Consider the following 17,651-nt stretch of genomic DNA (forward strand, 5'->3'; position numbering starts at 1 on the left):
TGATAGAAATTGACTCAATTGTGGCAAACCACAATAAGTCAAGAATAAATAACGTAGAAAATTCAACCCCGGGACGAGCACGAGCAATTTCCCCAGGATTCTTTTCGAGAGATAATTCACCCAAACCGAACCAAAATAGATCTCCAAACCCTACGAGGCAAAGGATAGTACGTTTTGTACCCACAAATACGACAAACAACGTACAGAACCCCCCAATTATATGCTATGCATGTAATAAACAAGGACATATTGCCAGGGAATGCCGTACTAGAAATAACTTTACACCAGCAACTCCCAGTTTTAATAACCGTTTGTTCGGGAGAACAAACTTAAATGCCAATGGGTCAGGAAGCTATAGAAATAATCCCCCACGCCTCCCATCGTTCCGCAGCCCAAACCAACAAGGATTTGTATACGCGAATCCTTCCCAATATACGCCTCCCAAACCCTACACAAATCCTTCCCCAAACCGACCAAATAATTATCGGTTCCCCAACCCAAATATGCAACAAAACATGTACCAATATAATTCACGAACAGTGTATCCAACTAGATCCAACAGGAATACAGGCAATGACAGAAGATATTTTTTCCCAACGGGAAATGAAAGAAATTTTTCGGAAAATGAAAGAAACTTTATGCCAATACAAAATTAACAAATATCATGAGTCGTCGGCACAAAAAATCCTCGCCCACGCAATTATACGTGGCGACCAAGACAATCAAACATCCACCAATTTGGAACTTCACTAGAAAGTGAGACTCCCACCGAACCCCTATGTCAAACCCCAACTTATCAAATAAGCAGACAGGGAAACGAATTAGGCCACCAAGAAAATTAGCCGGGACCCTGGAGGTCAGTATTTTTCATAAGTCCCATCCAGTAATTGTACCTTCTTTTAGTGATAAAAATGACATATTAACTATATTAAATAATGTTAATGTTGCAAGTATTAACTTCAAAGCGCTAATAGATTCCGATGCATCAGTTAACATAATAAACTCCAACGTATTTAACAAACTACCAGTGTATATTAAGCGACGGAAAAACCGCAATATTCCCAGTTTAACAAGTGTCACGGGTCATAGGCTGGAAGCTATAGGCTCCATACGTCTAGATGTGACAAAAGATAATAGGATCTTTTCTACAAATTTCATAATCTGCCAAAATTTCCCTTACGAGGCTATAATTGGTGCTAATTTTCTAAAATCTAATAAAGTGTTATTGGATATAGCAAATAACAGACTCGTGTATCTATACGATCCCTATTCTCCAACGCATGGAGAGAGGGGAAGCAACAGTGAATAGAATCAAGTCCTTTGTACCTCACAACACGTCATTTTCTCCCACGGGACGAGCAAGAAATATAAGCAGCACATGGATCGAGTCAGTAAAAGCAAAAATAGTAAAAATGCAGGAGTATAAAAAAAAATAGATAAAGAAAATAGCTGTATTGTTGAATGAAACAATAAATCCAAATACCATTGTAAGGGGAGAGAACTCGAAATCACCTTTAAAATTAGCCACAAAAGCGGATAACTTCACGCAATCAAGCGCCAATCTTAATTTAATGGAAAATTGCTCAGAAGAAAAATATTATGGATTCGCGGTGCGTAAGACAAAAATCCCCCCAAATACTATGCAAAGAGTACAAATCTCTCAAATGGTCACCCCTGTAAATGATAATTCAGAACTTTCATTCGCATCCCCGTGGAAAGAAATTCCAGAAAATCTGTTTTGTGAAGTACAGATCATTTCATATGAAAAAGGCGAAGGTTTTTTTCGGTTGACTAACACACATGAAAACGATATGATTACATTAAAAAAAGGAACATGTCCCGTTGAAATACAAGTGATTTCTGAACACGAGCTAAACGAATGGAAAAATTCCAAAGAAAGTTTAGTTAATAGCATTGGTGTTAGGCATCCAAAGAATAGGTACCCCTAACAAAGCCCCTATTTTTTGAAAAATTTAAATTAGATCATATCAAAGATACGCAATTAAAGGAAAAATTAAGTGAATTGCTCTGGTATTTTAGAGATATATTTTCAACATGCGAAGAAGATATTGGATTGATACCATTTTATGAACACTCTATTCAAACCACAGGGTTGCCTGTAGCTAAACAGCCCTATCGCATCCCTCATCCCTACAAAGGCTGGTTAAAAAACAAAATACGCGAATTAGAAAGAAACAATATAATACGGCCAAGTATAAGCCCGTATTCAGCCCCTGTTATACTAGAACCAAAAAAGAACAAGGACCTTAGACTTGTAGTAGACTATAGAGCCCTAAACAAACAAGTAGTTAGCGACAAATTTCCCCTGCCCCGAATTGATGAAATCCTAGATTCCATTTCAACCAAAAACAAAATTTTTACGTCTCTTGACCTCACGCAGGGGTATCATCAGGTTAAGATAGCAGACGATGACGTTTATAAAACGGCCTTTTCGACGACGGAATGTGGTTCTTATGAATATTTGAGAGTACCCTTCGGACTCAAAACTAGTTCAAGTGCATTATGTAGACCTCTGTTACACTTATTACGAGGTAAAGAAAATATTATCCACTTTGTGGATGATGTAATTTGTGTCGGAGAAACACCAGAGGATCATTTAAAAACATTAGCCAAAGTTTTTAAAAAATTCAGAGAGGGTAATCTGAAATGTAGACCTGAAAAAGTAAATTTGCTTCAATCCGAAATAAAATTCTTAGGAATGATAGTGACCCAAGGTCAAATATCACCGGACCCTGAGAAGATAAAATGTGTAGAGAATCTTAAGCCGCCGAAAACTATGAAACAATTAAGAGGCATCAGTGGTTTAACCAGTTACTTTAGAAAATTTATACGCAACTACGCCCAAATCGCAAACCCCCTAACAGATCTAACTGAAGGCAATTCCCAAAATATTACCTTGTCGCAGGAAGCTCAAACTTCCTTAGACACTCTCAAGAAGGCTCTTATTTCTGAACCAATTTTGTCGCTACCAGATTTTGAAAAGGGACAATTTGTGGTTACCACTGACGCTTCAGCCTTAGGCATCGGTGCGATCCTTTCCCAATTAATTCCCGTGGAACCCCTACAAGAATCCCCTCGGTATATAGAGAAAGTCATATGCTATTCAAGCAGAACTCTAACCAAAGGCGAAAGTAGTTATTCAGCAACGCAATTGGAATTACTATCCATAATTCACCATTTAGATAAATTCAGACATTATTTAGTAAGTCGAAAATGTCAACTGCGTTCGGATAATAAAAGTTTACAGTACTTAAGCACATTCAAGAATCCAACGGGAATTTTAGCGAGATGGATAATGAAAATCCAAGATTTGGATTATGAATTTGAACATTTGACCAGTAAACAGAATGCCCCTTGAGATTACCTGAGTAGATACCCTGAGAATAACTCTTCAGATAATGAAACTAAAGAAATAAATGCCATTAATCCCAATAAACGAAAACACAAGAAGAATAAACCTAAAATCCTTACAGAAGAAAACGAAATTATTCGTAGCCCTTTGTCCCTAGCTAATATTAAAAAAAACCAAGTTAAAGATGAAATGTGCTCGACCCTCATTAACTACTTTGTGAATTCCGATAACCTCCCCGATAAGTTTAGAACCCTGAAACGGGAATAGACAATTTTTATTATGACTTGGACGAGGGAATCCTTTGCAGGATAGTAACAGGCGAAACAAATAGAAATCAAACCCTAATAATCCCAGTACTTCCTCAAAGCTTAATAATACCTGCTTTTGAGTACTTCCATTCGGAGATAGGCGGACACTTAGGAATAACCAAAACATTCCACAAGCTAAAACAATACTTTTATGTTCCGTCGACATTAACAAAACTCAATGATCTTATAAATACATGTGAAGCGTGTAACTTAAGAAAAAATCCCCAAACGTACCCTAATCCCCCCTTGGGAAGAGTGCCAGTAGCAAGGTACCCTTTCGATATCGTTTCATTTGACCTGTATGGTACAAGTGGAGGATTACCTGTTTCTAATAGAGGTCATACTTGCGTCCTCTCAGTAATAGACCATTTTACCGGCTTCACTTTTGCCAAAGCATTGAAAAATGAGGGCGCATATGTCACAAGTAAGGCCTTGGCAAAACTATTTTTAGGGTTTGGCGTTCCTAAACAGGTCATTAGCGACAATGGAACTAACTTTGTTTCTAAAGTAACGAAAGACTTAATGAGTGTCGTTAAAATAGAAAAATTAGTAACCTCTTCTTACCATCCCCAAGCTAATGGAAAAATTGAAAATAGGCACAAAATATTTTCCAATGTTTTGAGTATTTATTCAAAAGAAGATCGAGAAGATTGGGATCTATGTCTACCTCACCTAACCAATGTAATCAATACCGCTTATTCAGAGACGACCAAAGAAAGTCAATTTTTTCTCTTGTTTGGACGCGATTTTCAAATACCTTGTCAAGAGAATGTAGAGTCCAAAAAATATTACAATAATAGAGAGAAATATAGACAAGATTGTACAAAAAGGATAAGAGAGCCCTATTAAATGGTTACACAAGAGTAAAAAAAATGCAATACGAACCAAGAGCTGAAAAATGAGTCCAAAATCAAAGGGAATATAAATTTTAAGGTAGGCGACTGTGTCTATCTAAAAAAGAAGCTAAGCTGGAAGGCAAAAAACTTTCCAATAAATATTCAGGACCCTACAGAATAATCAAAAAATACGACAATGATTTTACTTTTAAAATGATAATTCCAGAAAACGGGAGAACATACAAAGCACATGCTAGCCGTAAGAAAGGTGCCAAATACCCCGTTAAATGGGCACCCGAACCCTCATCTTCAGATTCATCAAACGTGGAAAATGAATTTCCTAAGTCCAGGCTATCGGAACTAAAACCCTTTAATTTCAAACAAAACTATTTTGAAAACAATAGCGAAGAGGAAGATTTTGAAGAATTTTTGGCCATGAAAAACCTAGTCATCCCTAAAAGAAAATCCCTAATATCCATGCCCGCAAGAACCCCAAAAAGCTCAGAGATTTCATCCTCAGAAAGCTCGGAGCAAGAATTAGATTATACGCTGTCGCCAAAAACCCAATTTTTCCCCGATAGAATTTCGACCCCATTTCCCCCCAAAAGATTTCCTGACGACATGGTATCCCCAGCAACCCCGATAGAAAGACCCCTATCGCTACAGGAGGAATGAAACAGAGCTGTGGAAACCCCAGGTGCAAAAAGGAGGAAGACTCCCCCTAGGGATACAAATACAAAAAACTTGAGAGGCCATGGACATTATAGGTTATCCTATAAAAACAAGGCAAAGTACCTTGCCTTGGACACAGGAACACCCTGAAGATGAAAACTTGGGACAATATCATCACATAACGGTGTCAAAAGTAAAACCCAAGGAATCTTACTCCTGGAAACAGACCCTGATACGAAATACACCTCACCCCCCCGAAGATATGGCATTCAAGCAGTGGAGGTATTCTCTAAAGGTATTTGACTCCTCCCGGAGTTTCCAGGAATATTTTAACTCATCCGAAACAGAACTTCAGCGTGAGGAAATGGAAAATAAACCCTACACCTCCAGAGGAGAAAAAAAATATTAAGCAAGAACAGATGATACTCCAAAATATCAAAGAACAACCCCAGAAATCCCTAAAGATGAATCCTAAGAATCTAGTTCTACTGAATCTGACGATGAGCCCCAAGATGCACAAAAACAAAAACCTACTTCAGCTACCGCCCATGCAAAACAGGCTAAGGCAAAAGGTCAGAAATTCCTTTTAAAACAGTACAAGAAATTTGACCTAATCTCCATGGGAAAGTCAAAAAAGAATAAAACGCCAGAAACTGAACAGGAAATTACCTCGAAGTCTGGCAGAATTAGTAGGATACAATAAAAATGTAAATATGTATAGTAATCAAATAACCAAAAAAATAATAAGTCAATAGTAAATCGAAACGAGCATTTTTAAATAAAAGGAAAAATATAAAGAAGACATACAATAAAAGCGACCCTTAAAAATTCAAAAAATTGATAGTTAAATCTTTCCAGATAAACTGAATTCCGGATTGAAAAAAAAAATCCTGAAGATAGAAGAAAAACAAGAATTGTTCAACCCCTCCTACAGAAAAAGGGATAACAAGTGCAATCCTATTACAGACAAAACAAGTATGGATCAGCTATTTCAAGTACGAGCAAAACTCCTACAGGCATCGGCAGAATTGATAACAGAAAAATCAAAAATTGAAAATATGATAGAGACTATACTTAAATCCCTTAGTGAAGTTAAGGCATCCCAAAAAATAATGAACAAGAAAATAAATGAGATCCTAGTTACTAAACAAATAGACAAATTATTTGAGGCTAAATTTATGGTGGTTAAATAACAAATCGCTAAAATCCAGAACGAACTGGAATCAATAAGCGACGCTGCGCTTGTCGAGGGATATAATTATCCCGACCAGGTCCTAAAGTTACAAGTATTATATGATAAAATGCAGGATATTGTTAAAAAAGTACAAGATTATAAGAATAGTACCATCCTATCTGCGACGATGGCAATACAATAACTTCTGGCACCCCAGAGAGCAAAGATTCTAGACATGCAGCATAAGTAGGACTACTTGAAGGCACAAAAAGAAATAATTAAGCTGCAACAAGATAGCTTAGAGAAACAGCTAAAAGAGAACCATGCCGAAATTAATAAGGAACTACAGAAACAGAGAGATTTTTGCTCAAATTTGGAACAAATGGTTGCAACATGTTTTACCGTAGAAATTGACCTACCCCTCAGCCCCCATTTGGAAAATCTTCTTACCAACAGTTAAAACGAAGGACCATCCCAACCCGTATACTTTGCAATTCCAAATCAAGCTCGTCACCACCCCATAAAACCCCAAGCGGAAACTAATCGACGGAATCCACCAACAGACAATAATACAACTACGAGGACCCAGTACCCTGACGCCCAAGAGAATGTTATTACGGGCCAAGATTCCTCAGAAATCTCTGCACCACAAGGTACAATCACAACCCAACCAGTGCCAGAAGGTACAGAAAACTCGGAAATATCAGACACGCGAATTAATTGAACTCAAAAAGTAAAAATTCTTTTTCGTCAAAATCCCCCCCTCTAATACATTAAAATGATTACAATTTATAGAATGTGATGCTTAGCGACAGAATGTAGTAAAAACTCGTTAAACTAGATAACTATATTTCTGCCAGAAGAATATAGTAATTCCCTAACTTTATTTCCTCCTTTACGGCTAAATTGAGGAGATTAGGTAGAAAGTATCCATATATGTATGTGTGTATATATATATATATAGATATGCATATAAAAATAGTGGTAATGAAATAATAAAGGTAGCTCAGAATGTTACACCTTGATTCCATGGTGAAAAGCCTATTCAACAAGAACAAATATCTTAGAAGTAACATCCTAGCATGGTAAATGTTCACTAAAAAAACTATTCGTTAAATATAAAAACAAAAAAAAAGACAATAAAGTTGAAATTACTCCGGTAAATTACCCATCGTAGATTTTTTATCCCCCTCCCTCTCAATTTCGAAAATATTATTTAAGTCTGATCCAATTAACAAACGCATTTCTTTAGTGTTTTCCCCGCCCCTGTAGTCTAAAAGTGTCCTTAGAAGTAGAATATTGTTAGATAATTGGCGCAAGACAAAAATAATAGTAACCCTGAAAGTAATTAACAAATTATATTCAAAGACTGACCACTAAAAAAAGGCCACTGAAGTACTTTCACCAAATCAAATTGTAGAACTTAAAGTGCCGGCCTAGGCACGTAAATTTTGACCTATAAAAAAAAATCGTATACCATGAATTAAGATCGTGACTAGCGGCTGTATGTGTTCTGAATAATGTGCCCAGCGCAAACTATTATGTAAACTTCCTATCATTATTCAACTATACGCAAACTTCCTTCGCGCTAGGCAAAACAAGCATAGTCAAAAAATAACAATCATATCAATAGCTTTAGCTGAAATTGGCATAGAAAGTTCCCATCGCCACTTCCATTGTGAAATAGGCCTAGTAATTGCCTAATTTGCAAAAATCGCCACGTAGTCAGAAATAATCACACCTCAAATAAAACTATTTGCCTGAAATATTTCAAAGACTCCCGGATTGCAAGTTTGAGGGGTAAATTATCAATTGCATGATATGTATAATATGCAATTACTGACATAACTTTCCAAAAAGCTAAAAACATAAAACCAATTATTTTACTCCAAAAATATCAACCATAGGCCTACATCGTATTTCACGATAACGACCCGTTGTCAAACAAACTTAAACTCATCAAAGCATTACGGGCGTTAATAGACATCGCTTGTCAATAGCGCGGCGGGGTGGACTTAAAAAAGTTGAATAATCACCGACTGTAAAGCCAGTAAATTGAAATTACAAAAAATGGTATTTCGTAGATAGAGCAATTAGGTAAGGCGTCTGTGACGATACCAATATATAGGACTAGGCTGATATCTTCTAAAAGAGGAGATAATATTGTTCTGCCTTGCAGTCAGACCATAAATGGTAAACTTGAAAAAGAAGTCCGTGAAGGATTAGCGTCATAAACAGAACGATTTCATTAACAGGGAACTTTTAAAGCTGGACTTCACCATCGTACTGGTAGAAATAGAACTGCGATTTCGCCCTTCTAAGAGAAAGGCCTTCTAAAAGAATAAAAAGCATAAGGCTAGTTAGCGAAGTCCTAAAATACGGTAACTACCTTCAAAAATTGGGCGCCGTGGATTCATTAAATCCATACAAATTAAACTCAAAACATGGATGTAAGTTAGAGTAACAGTTAATATGCCTTAAGCGTCCGAGATAACCACAAATATATGTAAACAAGCCATTAAATCATTCTTAACCCTGTATATCTCTTTGTTAAAACAAAAACCTAAATAAACAAAAAAAGGAGTATTACTGTTTTACCAATGCTAAAAGTAAAAAAAAAGTTAAAAACAATTAACGAATGCACCAACCTTCCAATATGGCAATGAATTCCAACGTGGCACTTAAGATGGCAATAGCCTATCTCGATAAATAGGAATCGCATTCAATATTAACTCCCTTTACTTGAGTGTGTACAAAGGTGCAGATAATAAATTAATAAATATTTTAATCACAGTAGTCGGTCTAAATAAAACAGGAAGATAAATGAAAACGCATTATAGTTAATAGCTTAATTTTTGAAAGCCTTAAAAATAAGCCCATATTTCCAAAATATAGCCTTAGTAAAAAAAAAAAAAAAAATCGCTAAAAACATAAACGCTTTAAAAAGATGGAGTAAAAAGAAGAAAAAAAAATCTGCCTGATTAAATACAGATACTGAAAAAAAAAGGAGGGGAGAAAAATTATGGTGTATAAATTTATCAGGTACCAAGATCGAATACTTACATTGAATCCTAAGTGAAAATTTGAGGACCCCTACAAGTTGGTCGGCAGTTATTGCGTTAATTAAAATATGCTTGTCTGTGATATAATACAACCCTTTCATTAACAATTCATACTTGAAAAACCCATTCAGACCATTTAAAAGATAATTTTGGCAAAAAAAAAACAAGTAGTAGCACCTCATGCGCTTCGCACGGTGAAAAAAAAAAATTTTTTTTTTATAAAAAACACTTAAAACAAGGCGAAGCACACTTTTAAATGAGAAGTCAGTAGTAGTACCTTATACGCTTCCAAGGTAGCAATAAAATTTTTTTTTTCTCTCAAGAATTAAAAAAAGCTCAGGGTACATGATAAACCTAACTCATAAAAGCGAAATAAAACAATAGTCAGTAGACAACCCCATGAAAAAATCTAAAAATGGAATAAGAGCCATAGTGTCCATACGTTATACGATGTTAAGAATGGATGAACCCCCAAACATAGGAGGTCAGAGCCAAGGATGAGCATGGTATATGTTATTCCACCGTGCAATCACTTGTCTTTCACCCTCTGTTGAGAAAAAGTTACGTGGATATGAGACTTGAGTGCATAACAAGATGTTGCTTGGCAAACACTGCAACTGCTTACTTGTCAAAATTCTTAAGCAGATGACCCCTGAGTCATGAGATGCTTTGGCCAAGGGGAAATGGCGGGTGGTGTCTATATAATATCCAATTGCGACTTGGCCATAGCTATTTTTTGAGAAACGACCATGCAGTTACGAAAAGTGATCATCACATAATGAGAAATTACCGTTTTAAAATCGGACAAAACTACCATAAGTCGTGGGGAGCCGGCGGGTAGCTATTGTGACCTGTGATGCCTTTCTCATTTGTCATAATGGTTTGACCGGGGAACTCTCACGAGAAGATCAACTCATCTCTTTATAAAAAAAAGGGGACCCGCAAGAATTACCCTAACTCACCCCTACCATAAGAAAATAATGTGACGATAAAAATGATCGTACAAGAATATGAAATGAAGAAGAAAACGAAGTCTGATACGTGGGGTATACGTTGGCACGGAGCAGGGACGCGAGTGATTAAATTTCGCGGTCAGGCTCCATGCCGGGGTATCCCTTACGAAATACAACTAGAACAGAAAGAAGAATGCCAAAAAGACTAGATTGAAGGCCACTAGCTAATCCATTAGTATACCTTAAATCATTATAGCCATTCTATATTAAGTAATCGTTTAGTTCATAATTAATGACAAATTTTACATAAGAACACATTTCCAGATACGGTGCGTAATTAACCTTCAACCACTGGTTAAGGGAAACACGCAACCATACGGTATGTGCTTATATTGAACCTAAAATCTAATAAAATAATCAAAAAAGTAACAATGATAAGATACCCAAGCCATGAACATTTGAATAATCATAGACGAAGAAATGTAATTCCATGGAATCTTAAGAGAAGACATAGCGTAGATAATATTAATGCTCCATTAAGGGAATGGGGACTTGTCGATAACTTAATGAAGGAAGAGGAACTTATCAGAACCGTAGAAAATCTCGATTGTCCAAAACTATATTATCTTCTAAAATCTCAAAAAACGATGTTGGAACTAAGAGTGATCCTAAGATTAACGGCAAGCTTAGTTCATTATAACTTTAGTGCAGATGCAATGACAAGAACGCTCGAACACACCAGATTAAGTGCCAACTTGGCCTTTAGAATTTTAATACAAAGTGTCCCGAAAACAAAATATAGCTTATTGTCTAATTACATCGCCGACAATATGTGGTACGATCATGATGATAACAATATAACTACAATTTAACCCATTAAATTTCTCTCCATACTAATAGACCAAGGACACCTATTAAAAGGCGAAAGCTTTCTAAAAATGTTACTCGTCAATTGTGTAAGTAACAAGTATCTGAATCCAATAGACCCTTCAATGGGATCCGCCATTTTTCAAGTTACCCCAAGAGAATATAAAGATATAAAGAAAACAACTCTGAATATCTTCCAAGAAGATGAAGATTTTGGAAGAAAGATAGTCCCTGGATTAGACGTAGTCGTACGTGAGCAACTATGCTGTTGCCAATGACACGTGAATTTAAGTTTCTCCATGGTAAAAATAATAAATGACCCATTGTATTTATCTCAGTTGTGCCGAAAAGCCATCCAACAAAATATGTGAAGGAATGATATAACAGTCACCCTGGAGGTACCACAACTCCCAAACCAATTATTAGTGTATTTAATGTACCTAAATACACCTGAAAACGATAAAGATGATATAAAATTTGAACTCCAATTTCTCAGCTCAAATGTTTCGTCATGGGAAAATTATCAACTCCTCGATATGCTTGCATCTCCAAGTTCAAAGGCGGCACTGCCGGATGATGCACCCATATTGAAATTAAAACCCAACATCAGCGGAAGAAACTGTATATACAAATAATCTCACAAATATATACAAATAATCTCGTTAAAATAAATGATATAAGAACCTTATAATATTACCTAAAGCGTTGTAACTATGAATAACGATTATTATCACTATTTTAAAAAAAAAGTTAGTGCATTATAGACCAGTGTTGTATTAATATTTATAAAACTATGAATCAGAGTAAATGTTACGAGATCGAAATACATTATCAATACATCGACAAAAAGGTAGTTTCTCGAAAAGTCTCTATACTTTTAAGCCTAAAATGCGACCGCAAAGTCGTTAAAATAGAGTACGGAACTTTAGGGTAGCAACTATGTTCGAACACACAAATAGCCAGGTGCAAGGAGGCACCGGTGAAAAAGTAGTTCAACCTCAACCTGAAGTTACCTTGCTTTTCACTCAAAATTGGTTAATATGGAGCTCAGATGACTCGAATTACGGTCGAATGAATAAGTACCCGATGTATTGAGGAAATGCCGGTGAAAAGGTAGTTTGACCTCGACCTAGAGTGTACCATGATCGTAACCAATCTTGAAAGAAATAACGAGACAAAATTCAATAGAAACTACCTTTCATTTCAGAACAATGGCCAAAGCAATTATTGATACGGAGTACATATGTATCAGACATGCAAAAGAAAACGTCATATACTCGGCTGCAATGATCGTCGTGAATAAGTCAGGGGAAGATGTCTTCGCGAAAAAATGGGACGTTAAGTATGATTTAAGGAAATTTGACGTAAAATCTTATGAGTTCGGTCTAGATCTCGCAAACACCCCTAAATATCGGCCAGCGAGAGGCAAATTAGGAATCAAATATAACGGTAGAAAGGGAAAATACCTCCATTTTATTCAACATGAAATTAGGAAATTACAAAAACAATATAAAATCCGGTACTGGTATGTTAAAGGTCCTTGGAAGACAGATTTACTACTCCTCGACAAATGTAAAAAGCAAAAATTAGTTTACAAAATTGAGGGAAATCCAAACTGTGTAAAATATCAAGGAAAACATGAACCCCTCCAAGAAGTAAAATATTACAAACAGTACCTATATAATCCAAAGAGTGTACTATATAGAGCGAGAAGAAATGAAATTGTGTTTAAAAGAATTAAAACTTATCAATCAAAATCAAAAGTAATCAAGAAAACAAAAAGCTGAAACAATCGAAATAATTAAAGTTAACCCAATCACTCTTATGTTAAAACAATCAAATTCTTATGTGAAAGTAATTAAAATATCTATCCCCCCCAGCCTAAGAATCAACAGTACGATAACCATACAATTTTTAGTGACGAATTGTACGACCACGAATCTTAATCTCATATTGCTTCCTTTGGGCAACGAAAATTATCAAAAGAAAACATAAATATAATATCATTAGTACCTTGTTTCCATCTCTAATGAAAGAAAAAGAGAACAAATAATAAGAATCTAAATTCTCGTTCAAATATCAATCATAAGAAGTTTTCCCGTATAATGTCTAATGAAATATTAATTCCAGAAACAGCAAAAAGGATGTGGATAACAAAGGTCATAACAATCTTCATTTCCCAAACTATAGCCTAAGACATAGTAAAACATGGAATAATCTTCAAACATGAGAACTCGCTACTTGCAAGCCACAATGCCTGGGAAATATTTATGAAACTGGATCCCAAACCGTTTGAAACCCTATTTCAACAAGTAATGAGACTGGAGAAAAACACCAATGAATTAAAGGACTCCATATTCCAATTCTTAAAATTGGACAAAGGCCTGCAGACAACTAAAGACATGCACCATGAGGAAAATACAGGCGGTCTATCCCCCGTAATTCCCAAACTAAAATCAAAATTTCTAATAGATGACTTTGATAAGAAAATGGCAGAGATCTATAAAGCTCTAGGAACTAGCAATAGAGAAAACAGAAGGAAAAGAGAGTTAAGTAATGTGGACGGATCTATAAGCGAATATACTACAGCAAAATATACCACAGGTCCCTTCTTAGCAACTCCCAAGAAAAATAAACTCTACGACGGAAATTACGCAATGCTAAATGAAGTACCGAGCCTATGGACTTTTCTCAAAGAATTATGGCAAAATCATGCTGAACAAAACGTTACCAAGCAAATTTTATCTAAACTCACAAAGGAAAAGGACTACAGACAAATTATTAACCTAAAGGAATTAACATTCTCAAATACACAGCAAGATGATAAGAATAAAAAGCCTACTGAAAGAAAAAGAAAAGACACCAAGACAACCACGCCTACATACGAGACCACAGTAAAAGACATACAACCTTCAATGTCGGAAACTACGACGAACAGAATCCCAGAAATTAGCGCACTTAGTAAACAATCACCTGAAGATTTGGCCATGCTGACTTATCTAAAACCAACGGCAATTACAAAATGGAATTGGACAACAGGGCCCACGTTTACGCGCACCCAGCCGAATTTCATATTTACTATAGGCCTAAAGGCAGGAGCTCCAGTAAGACATACTGAGACGCAAACAATAAGGGTACAAGTAGTAAAACCCGAAGAAAGAAAAAATAAATATGAGCAAGAGGAAGAAGATGACTACGCACACAAGAAATGTTGGACAATAGACGGTAAACGTACTTGTGCTAGATTAGCAATGGCTGATGAACCAGCAAAAGAAGATAACGAACCATTACCTGAGCTAAACGAGAAAAACGCTCTAAGAGTATCAATTCACCAATCTTTCCTAATATTATATAGACAGAGACTGCAAGCACTATTTGAATTGTTCAATACAGCAATACAAAATTTAAAACAAAGTACCACGAGAATCTTCGAGGTATTTTTTCGAAAAAGCAAAGACCGAAGATCAGCTAGTCTAATACCAATCGTGGCAGAATTAGCCTCACGCTTTTTTGGGCTTTCGACTGAAGAAGATCTAAATATCCTAAGGGAAAACGTAGGAAAACTAAATAACGCCATGAACGTGACCTTACATGTCCAAAAAATACAGGCCAGTATAGATAAAATTGAAGCAATCTCGAAGAAAATATCAAAGACAGTAAGCATAATAAATTATTTAAAAAATGAAGTAGATCGTGTGATTTCCGATTCAAGTCTAACCATGGTATCACTAGACATAGTGACAATGTCTTTACTTAACTTGATAACTGACGTCAGCAAATTTGAATTTGCATTGTTTGTCCTTACTGGAGGAACCTTGTCATATGACCTGGTAGACCCTTCGAACCTAAAAAGTATCTTAGACGAAATTAAAACACATCTAACGTTCGTTCTACATCTACCAACAGAACCAGAAGTAGCAAACCTGTTTCACTATTACACCAAACTAAAAGTTCATATAACAGAAATAAGCGAACAACTATTTGCAGTAGTAACAATCCCATTAATAAATCAACAATCTATATATGACTTATATAAAATCTCCACGTTTCCAGACAATATAGGTAGAACTAATTCGTTCATGACAATCACCCCCGAAGCGGAATACTTACTTGTCAATCAAGATAGAAGGAAATATGCCTTAGCAAATCCACAGGACCTCAAGGAATGTGTAGCATTCAAAGATAGAATATGTCAACTAACCCTGCCTATTTATGATGTAAAACCTGGATCCTGTATGTTGGATATATTCTTAAAAGAGACTCAACAAGAGGAAATTCCAAGTTCATGCGAAGCACTAATAGGTAGTACTAAGCGAGAAATATTTATTCATCTTAGAAATGATCTATGGCTATTCTCTGTTCCAAAAAAAACAGTCGGGACTATCTCTTGTTATAATAACACAGAAAGAATCGATCCAAGCTACAGAGCCGAATTACTACTACAAGATGTAGGTACGATAACCATAAAGCAAGGATGCCGACTGGTAACTAAAGAAGCCACGGTACGAACACCACTGATAACCACAAGCACGAATATAGTAAGCCCCAAAATAATCAATTTCAAACCAATAAATTTATCATATACAATTCCTAATATCGAGAATGAAGAAGAGAAAACCGCGATTTGGTCAAAAATAGAGAATATCAAGGGAACCTTACCACCAACAAATATAAATGAAGCCTTAAACTCTCAAAGTCCCCTATTTACTTATGAAGACCAAAGATTGACGTATGTAGAAAGTAGATACGTACTATTTTCAACCAATTTTTGGGGGTACATCCTCCTCACAGAAGGATTCGTATTCATAATCTCGTATTCCATACGAGCCGTATTGAACCTAAATTACGGAAGAGTGTTGAGACTAACACGTAGAAAAAGAGCAAAGACAGATCATATCGAGCCAATTGAGATGCAAAACCTCAACCCGGAACTCCCTGAGAACCTATAAGATAAAGATAGTAAGGGAGGACATTATCGAGCGAATGGGAATAGAGGTCCTCATTCGTGCCATGTCCAGTCCCAAGTTTCTACTTATTTTGTGTGCAAACCCATGCAGCTGCAAAGATATATTTCTATGGACGCGCATAAACAGTAAAAACTTGAAAATTTATAGTAAATCAAGACCTCTTATAAAACCATGTAACCTACCTCGCATGTAGTTATATAATAAAAAAAGTTAATGCTAAAGTAGATAAGTGTTGAATAACATTTAAAAATGTATTAAGTATTGAACAGATGTCAAACGCACATCTATACAAGTATATATATATATAATCACCAAATCTTGAAAATTTCATATTGCGTTATTTTTTTTTGTAGATGTGATCATTTCTCGTATGATTACTTAAATTGTCTCGTAGTAACCTAGTATTGCTGCAATATGCATGTAGAGCATGATTGCTTTTATTCATTTTATCGTTGAGTTTAAATATACCCATATTAAATTGATGTGATTAGTACGACTAATTATGACTATTATTAAAAACAATAGTCCCCGTATAATATTGTATTAATGCTGTTCGTGTTTTAACTTGTGTGATTATAAAGAGCATATGATTCTGCCCGGATATTTATATTCTAGGATGCAGAGTAATCAGTGAAGATTAACTATTGGTGTACCAGCAAACAACACAGATACAACCCAGTAGCATCTAGTCTCATCATTTGTCAACCACCGAAAAAGTACTCACCGAGGAAACCCCTGAAGACAATGACCTAATGAAAATCCAAGTCATCCAAGCCTAGTATCAGGTAACACTACCCCAACCACTATCGGCGAATCAAGAACTCCATATATAAGTATTCATATATGAAATGACCCACCCCGACCAGTCATGTCGTAAAACTGCATAAATATCCGTCAAATAACTATCCTTAGACGGCAAAGTCCTAAAGATCTAATGTTTATAACACCAAGAATAACCTTGGAGCCAATTCCTCAAAAATGGTATATCTTAAGCCTCAGATCAAAGACAATATGTTAAACCAAGAGGCCAAGATCAAGTTTTGAACATACCCAATTAGATGTCAGGAAACCAAACTATCCTCCATGAGAAGAGGAACCAATCATAATCAACTTTGTGGGAAATATAAACTGTACGTGCTAAATTTTTCCCAAAACGAAATGTTAAAAGAAGGAAACCAACCCGTCATTATCGTTTTATCCCTCAATAATGATATATCATTATAACAAGAATCAAAGACAATACATCAAATATAGAACCTGAGATAGAGTTTTAATCCATCCATAGTTACCCTTACATGTCTTACATAACACATAGTCCAAATAAAGGAAAGACTATAGTGAAAAACTTACGGGAAACAGACTGTACGAGTATTAGACTTTCCCGAGGATAAAAGTATCCAAGAAGAGATACCCAGCCCATCGATCAAGATGCCCGTTTC

The 17,651-nt window shown here is 35.9% G+C and overlaps 1 protein-coding gene across 5 annotated transcripts in view; it reads right to left on the reverse strand.

Annotated features, from left to right (window-relative positions):
• The window catches only part of LOC148948425 (uncharacterized), a 223,088-nt gene that overhangs the window by 150,425 nt on the left and 55,012 nt on the right, over nucleotides 1–17,651 (reverse strand). The window lies entirely within an intron of this gene.

The sequence above is a fragment of the Artemia sp. Qi Xiang Cuo genome, chromosome 9, assembly GCF_049724085.1.
Source record: "Artemia sp. Qi Xiang Cuo chromosome 9, ASM4972408v1, whole genome shotgun sequence".
NCBI classification, from domain to species: Eukaryota; Metazoa; Arthropoda; class Branchiopoda; order Anostraca; family Artemiidae; genus Artemia; species Artemia sp. Qi Xiang Cuo.